General features: G+C 36.3%; 1 pseudogene; it reads right to left on the reverse strand.

Moving 5' to 3' along the window:
- Nucleotides 1-1914: 1914 nt before the first annotated feature.
- Nucleotides 1915-2839, reverse strand: LOC109678640 (olfactory receptor 8D1-like; annotated as a pseudogene).
- Between the last annotated feature and the right edge of the window lie 5179 nt (nucleotides 2840-8018).

The raw sequence follows: 8018 nt of genomic DNA on the forward strand, positions 1-8018 counted from the left end.
TGAGGATAGGTAAAACACCCAAAAAACTAGATAGCATTTGTTGCCCTCAATGCAGATAAACTAAAGCAGATACTTTAAAGCAAATGAGGTCAATAGGAGAAGGGGACCAGGAACTAGAGAAAAGGTGAGATCAAAAAGAATTAACCTAGAACGTAACACACATGTACAGGAAATCAATGCAAGTCAACTCCCTGTATAGCTATCCTTATCTCAACTAGCAAAAACCCTTGATCCTTCCTATTATTACTTATACTCTCTCTTCAAGAAAATTAGAGATAAGGGCAGAATAGTTTCTTCTGGGTAGCGAGGGCTAAGGGGGGGAAGAGGGAGAAGGGGAGAAAGGGAGGGTGGGCGGGGAACGGGGGAGAAATGACCCAAACATTGTATGCACATATGAATAAAATAAAAATTTACAAAAATTCCAATTGTTGTTAAGTAAAATAAACTTCATATTAACCTTGCAAGCATCTTCAAATTAATAAAAGTGTCTTTTTAAATGTACCTTTAAACATACAAATTGTATATAATTATTGTATCAATCATTACTCTTCTCTTACAAATTATTTCTTACTCTCCTAAAGGACTCCTTTGATTTTAAAAAAAATGACTGACAGTGTCTGATATTTTAGATACTCTTAGTAATTAGCTGCCCTTCTTTTAAAAATTCTATAATAATCCAGACTTTTTTACTTCTCAATCTGGCTTCTTCATAAATGTTCTTGAAACCTATTCAAGAAAATACACTAAATGTGTTGAGTGTTTTGCTTATAAAAAATTGCCAGATGTTGAGATTTTGTGTTCAAATTTTGCATTTACATGTGTGCAGTTTTATGTACATCAACTGTGTTTCAATTCACTTTCATGTACTGATGATACTTCAGTAAAGTCAGAAATTTTCTAGAATTTTTTGTTTGTAATTTTCACTAAAGTTGTCTTAAATTTATAGGTCAGCTGGAGAGAAGCAATATCTTTAATTTAGTGAGTCTATCCAATAAAAATTAAAACCTTTTCATTTGTTCAAGTCTCTTATTGTATATTTTGGGAACACCTGAATGTATCCCTCATGTAGGTTTCTCACATTTTTGTTAAGTATTTCAATTGTATTTTATCTTTTCACTGCTGTTGTAAATGGTGGGGCTGTAACCAACATACAATATAAGCCTGTTTGGAATTGTCACAATGAATACTCCATACAATGAATATATCCTAATAAATAAACTAATGGAAAACAAAAATTCTTACAATATGTCATACTTAAATTCACCCCTCTCCATCATTTTGCTTTAGCCCTCTCTCCCCCTTATTCCTGGAATAGTTTTAAGAATTTTTTTTAAGCCTCATTTTTCCTTTTGCATACATGTGTACACAGTATTTGCACTATATTCATGCTCCTATGTCTTTTCTCCATGTTCTTCCCCTTCCAACTGCTATCAATTCTTCTAAACAGGACCTGTTTCACCCAAGCATGGTAGCGAAATTCTAAAATCTCATCCCTTTTCTATCACAGTATATATAAAAAAAAACCAACAGTTTCCCTGTCAAAAGATATCAATACTAAAACAGACTTTACAAAATTCTGGATAGGATTTCACTAGATAGCCCAGCATGGCCTTTAACTCCTGCTCATACTGACTCATCCTCCTGAGTGCTGGAATTACAGACATTGACCACCAGGTCTGGATCTCCCTTTTCATTTTATTGTAAAAACTGAATCAACTATAGATGAAAAACACATTTCAAAAAGCTATGCTTTAGGCCTGGGGATGTAGTTTACTGTGTTTACCTAGCATGCAGTAGGTCCTGGGTGTGATATCACAACCACACAAACAGAATACCAAAGAAAATGAACAAAAAACCCATAGACTCATGGGAAACTATTCATTTTTGTCATCTGTAAAACTCCAAAATCAAGACTTATCTCCCCAACAAGACTTTCATCAGTGCTTTCTTTACATCCTCCTTCCTCAGACTATATATCAATGGGTTCAGCATGGGGATCACTGTGGTATAGAAAACAGAGGATACTTTCTCCTGGTACAGGGAGTTACTAGAAGGCAGTTTGAAATATATGAAGGTGATAGACCCAAAGAATATCCCCACAGCCATGAGATGAGAGCTGCAAGTTCCAAAAGCTTTGGACCGGCCCTCTGAGGACCGAATGTGAAGGATGCTGCAGAAGATGAAGGCATAGGAAACAGCCACAGCTACAGTGGGCTCCAAGGTGTTGAGTCCTCCAATGACAAAAAGTAGAAGCACACTGAGGTGTGTGCTGGAGCAGGAGAGACTGAGGAGGGGAAGAACATCACAGAAATAATGACTGATGATGTGGGATTTGCAGAAGTCAGTTTCATCATGGAACTTGTATGGGCCACAGCAGACAGAATACCCAGGATGAAGAAGACCAGCACTGGCAGTGGGCAGAGCCAGAGGACATGATCACATTACAAAGCAGTGAACTACAGATGGCAACACAGCGATCATAGGCCATGGCAGTCAGGAGGTAACCCTCAGCCACCACAAAGACCACAAAGAAGAAGAGCTGGGCCATGCACTCAGAATAAAGGACTATATTCTTCTTCCCTAGGAAGTTCACCAGCATTTTGGGGATAATGACAGTGGAATAGCAGAAATCAATAAAGGATAAGCTGTTGAGGAAATAGTACATGGGAGTGTGTAGCAGTGGGCTGGCGGTGATCAGGAAGATCATGCCCAGGTTCCCCACCACTGTCACCACATAGATTCCTAAGAACAGGAGGAGAAGGAGCAGTTACAGCTCTGACAGCTGTGTTAAACCCACTAAGACAAAAATGGCTTCTGTGGAGTGATTTCCAATGGTCATTCTTCTTTGGAGATTTCTGTGGAAATGGAACATAGGTTTACATTGATGATGACCATCATTCAAAGTGAAACCAATCCTATAAAAGAGAACAGATATTCTAAATCACAGTTTTCATCATCTTTGATCCTAATACTTCTGCCTTCTCTCTCTCTAATCACCCTAAATCTTCTCCAAGTTTTTCTCAAATTTAAGTCACAAAAGTGTTCCCTGACTGACTTCAAAAACTTTTCCTCTTGAATTTGACAGTAAAATTTTAAAAAATTCCACATGGAGAGACTAATTCTCAATTAGTGGCAGTAAAATAGTGAGAAAGAATAATGGAAAATTCTACTCAATGTGTCAAGGAGAGAATGAAGCCAAATCCTCAGAGTACTGAAAATATTCTTTTACCTCCAGTTGGAGCGTGGGTGGGCACAGAATTGGGTGTAAGGCAAATGATCACTTCTTTTTTACCTATGACACTATTCACAATAGCCAAAGTGTGGAATCAGCCTAAATGCCCACCAGCTGATGAATGGATAAAGAAAATGTGGTACATATACATGAAGCCAATCACTCTTTGAAGAAAAATGTCTCTTTTCATCCGGGTCTCATCAACAAAATCAGAAATACTCATTCACAGCTCCTTGCTTTGCACTAAACTGTCAAAGGGTGAGAAGCAGGAGCTCCACCATTGCTCTTCCAAATGAAAGTAGATCTCTTTCCATCCAGGTACTCAGCTCAAAAGTTTATAGTGAGTCTAGGCACACCCCAAAGTGGTCAGGTTGGAACCCTAGCAGTGAGCAATCACCCCCTTATTTATGAGGCCCTCAAACCCCACCCAGGTGCCCTTACATAGGAGCAAAAGATACTTCTGGGTGCTGGTAAACATATTGTTATCAGTGTAAATCCTGAACTTTCCAATGCCTGGTGTCTATTCTGGTTTGGGACCTGTATTTGAAGAAATAAAATAGTATGTGGCATTTTTCTACAAGAAGCACTTCAGTCCTGTCAGTCCACACTTTTTTATCATGAACTGGCTACCTGATGAAGTGTGTTTTTTAGGATGCCAGTCATTCCGGTCCTCATTTCAGAAATGACAATCAAAGACAATAGTGATCCTCCTCCTCTCATTCCTCCTCTTCTTCCCCCTCCCTCAACTCCTCTTTCTTCTTCTCTTCCTTTTTCATCATTGATTGAATATTATTTCCATATGCTTTATCTATATTATTTGATTCTTCAAAATCTTTTAAAAGTATATATTATTCATATGACTGCTTTAATTGAAGCATAAAAAATTTAACAGTGGTGTCAGGATTCAAGTTCAGAATCCCCCATAGGCTCTAGGTAAAATTATGAGTAAAGAAGTTTGTGCTGTATCTCTGGTATGTCTGTTTTGACTTTTTCTAGGGTGATCACTGTTCTTATGCTGTTCATGGTATATGATCCCCATACCTTTCCTTTTGAACATGATCTAGATTTGACCATTCTTAGGCATGTTCTGAAATCTTGACCATTCTATAACATCTAAAAATGTCCACAGTTCCTTGTAATCTAAAGCCCTTGAGTTTTATGCTGAGTTAGTTGATTCTAATCCATTACTTTAAATTGGCAGATAGGAGATTCTGGCATTTCTTTGTCTGATAATTTTACTTAAAGATTATGGGGCTTGAAAAAGATACAGAAAAGGGGCAAAAGGGTGGATTTGGTTTCAGAAGACCTTATGCAACAGAATATTAAATGTTCAAAACAAGGTTCAAACAAAATTTTCCCATAGAACCCATAGAGGGACACACTTAAACACTGCTTATAGCCTTGGGCTACATTTCCCCAATGATATTCAAGATATTCTATGAAGAAAAACAAACAAGTCAAATAGATGCTTGTATTTTCAAGGATGTACTTCCATATGCCTCTTGTAAAAGTTCAGAGGGAACATTTGTGCATTAAAGACTCTACATGGCCCAACTGGAAATAAATCTGCACTTTGTAAGCTCAATAATTCCTACATCAATTTAATAACAAAAATGATATATGAGCTTTACAAGGTAAATTGATAGTCTAATCAACAAGTAATGATGGGTCTTGGAGTCAGTGGAGTCTTAAATTCAAGGACTGAACCTTACTGCTGACCAGATTTCAACATTAGGCAAGTCATATAATGAAAAACTCAGTGTTCTGATCTAAGCTTATCTGTGAAGTAGGGATGCAAACACTAATTTCAAAGCATTATTCTGATCAGTAAATAAACTTAACGGTTTGTTATCTAAAAACACTAATTGAAATTTAATGTGGTATATATTTTTAAAATATGGTTGAATATAGAGATATACATAATGTAAAGAGATGGAAATGTGCCAGCTTTGTGTGAAGAAGATAGACTTGTGTATTTCCTCTTAATCCTAGATCCTTCAAATTGGTTTAATAATGAAAATATGTTAGACACTTTGGACAATTTAGACTTCTAAGTATTTGTGACTATAGATTTGGAAATTTTGAGAGAAGCTGGAAGTATTGGATCTTTTTTAGAGGCCTAGATGAGAGTTATGGAATTGAAGGTTCTTTAACTCAAAAGGAATTCCTCTGGCAAAGGCAGAAGATAGAAGAAAGTTTACCTGAGTGAACGAATTCTTGACCTATTTTCCACTGGCCAGAGAGCATTCTTTTAAGAAAAATGAGAGGGTAAGAATTTACATTTAATATTCTCTTCATAAATGAACATTATACTAAAGACTCTATCTTCCCTTGTTATTTTTACCTCTTAGAGACACATGTAAACTGGAGTACAAGAAGATAAGCAATATTAATAAATACATACACGGGAAGGATTTCAGGAAAGTTAACACTTTAAAGTCATGAAAATGCCAGTGAGGCTGCCTGTACCAGAACTGGTTGAGTTCAGACTGGATTTATTCCTGCAGATTGTTTGAGATAAGTCAAATAGAAATTATAAATCAATAAAAGAGATAAGAGTTAAAGTGGAGTAAATACTTCTGGGTAAAGTCAAAGTGTTGTATTTGGGTTAGCACTGCTATCAATCCAATTGCCTATATATTAGATGTGACACAATTGCCATACTTGGAACTGGACACTCATCTGAGTCCTGCTCAGAGATTGAACTTCTTAGAAATTGCTTGTCTTGCTCGGGTCAGAGCTCCCTGTATGACTAACAAAGAGAAATTCTCTCCTACTGACTGCTGCAAATGTTTCTATGTCAAGGGATGAATTATTTTGTTGACTAAAAGTAAAACTTAACATTTTATCTGATAGTAAAAACTCTCAGCACCTTGAAGCCAAACATATTTGTCTTCTCCCGTCTGAAAACCCAGAAGTTTAGTGAGATTAAGGAACTCGTTAGGATCAAAACACACTCATATATGTACAAATCCCCCAGGATGTATAGTACACTGACATTATCAGAGTGCTCAGCATTTACTGGTTCTCTGCAGAAATGATCATATCATATTCTGCCTCACCCCTAATAGTTATCTGTCCCAATAATGCTGATGGTCTGAAAAAAGTTCCTTATTTATGATCTCATGTTGTAAATGAGGATTCTATAACAGATTAGTCGCTCCCCAAATCAGTTTCTTGTTCTTGACTGAAGTTTCATTGTAAAAGAAAAGCAGGTTATTATAACAATATAGATATTTCATAAAGCTAATTTTCTTTTCAATTTATAGACTGTCCATTTTGGAATTGTCCTGTTCATACTGAAAAATGTTTTGGAGCTCAAAGTATTCTTATCTTTATCTTATGGTTCAAACAGTAGATTGAAGTTATGTTTTTGGTTGCTTGCTTATTGTTATTTGTGTATTGTGTTTGAATGCTTTTACTTGATTCACCAAATTTTAGGCAATGCTTTAATTCCATCATTGAAATCTTATTGTCTTGGAAAATCTAAATTCTGAAAATGATTAACCCAGGATAGAGTGCCTATTTGTTCTTCTTATCCAAGAGACTTTGGTCAGAAACTTCTAAGACCCTGAGAAAAAATTACCATGACCTCTTTCCCACTGAAGCAGGAGTCAGTAATTATTCTGCCTCTGCTCCTGTACTGTATCTTGTGACCTCAGGCTATGTCATCCAATGGCTTAACCAGCTTTCTTGGAATTTTCACCGCTACTCCTGCTTAAGGTGCTTTGTATTCCATCAGGAATATATTCTCCTGATAGAGAGCCACTGTCAAAGGAGATGTGGCACTTAACTGTCACTTCAGCTACTTTGTGCCTGGCCTACAACAAATGCCATGTATTTTGCATTTTCTTTGTATTTATTTTTTTAACCTGTTAATTTCTTTCTTTAATGAAGTTCATTGAAAAGCATCCAAAGATCTCTAGTAAAGTTCACATATGCATAATATGTTAATACAATTGATTCTGAACTCAATTCACACAGCAGCATGTTTAAGTTCCAAATCTCCTCTAATAAAAATAATGGTGTCAAATATAACTACTAGTCTTTATATCATAGATGCCCATTGTATAGTAGACTTTGGATGAAATGTTTCACAAGTGTAATTTTCTTTTCACCAAAGTAAATGACTGAGGAAGTCAGTGAGACTCCAACACAAGGAATCATCATTTACAAAACACGATCTAAGTACATTATTTTCCAAATTTCTTAGTACTATAACTTTTATGATAAGAAAACAAACACCAGATACAACAGGGTAGCATTTGTGGTGTAAATATTTATTAATTTAAGAGTCATGTTAAAAACCCTTTAACTTTCTTCCCCAGAATTTTTCTTGATGAAAAGTAGAACCTTGGATTAACATTTAGGAGACTCAGACTATGCTCTTGTTATCTGTGGTCAGGCCAATTTAATTTAAAATTTTAAATTTAATTTCTGGGGTTTTACCACTTTTATTATTATTATTATTTTGGGGGGTATTATTCGGGATTGAACTCAGGGCCTCAGGCTTGGTAGGCAGGTGCTCTTCCACTTGAGTTACTCCACCAGACCTTTTAGTTTTATTTTGTTTTTAATAAAGTCTTATGCATTTGTCTGGGCCACCATTGGGCCCTGATCCTCCTACCTCTGTCTGCTAAGTAGCTGAGATTACAGGAGTGACCTGCCATGCCCAGGCCTGATCTTTAATTTTTTTGTCTGGAAAGTAGGTCTTCTATTTCACAGGGAAGTCATGCTAAGATAAAAATGTACAATTCCAAATGTAATTTGAAAGTAGGAGGTCCTG

Source organism: Castor canadensis, chromosome 2 (assembly GCF_047511655.1).
Source record: "Castor canadensis chromosome 2, mCasCan1.hap1v2, whole genome shotgun sequence".
NCBI lineage: Eukaryota > Metazoa > Chordata > Mammalia > Rodentia > Castoridae > Castor > Castor canadensis.